Source organism: Guillardia theta (genome assembly GCF_000315625.1).
Source record: "Guillardia theta CCMP2712 unplaced genomic scaffold GUITHscaffold_64, whole genome shotgun sequence".
Lineage (NCBI taxonomy): Eukaryota > Cryptophyceae > Pyrenomonadales > Geminigeraceae > Guillardia > Guillardia theta.
Window position 1 is genome coordinate 434,656 of NW_005434610.1, and position 294 is coordinate 434,949.

Sequence of the window (294 nt, forward strand, 5' to 3'; positions counted from 1 at the left end):
GTTGCATTTTCGTAATTTCTTTCACTCGCCTGGTCTGGCAGCTTGCAAGCTTCCGTACCCTGACCCCACCCCAACACGACTCGATCGAATATGACCCCCTCATAATGTCACCCACCCCTAGTCATCTACTACGTCTGCTCATTACCCACCCTTTCCTGTTTTGAATTCAGATATCGGAGTGGTAGGGTATGTAGTCAGATATCAAACTACCCCTATTTCTTGCTCAAAATTTAACCCCTACCCACACTGAATGACCACCCAACCCCGAGACTCCTTTCAGAAGGAAAGGGAAAC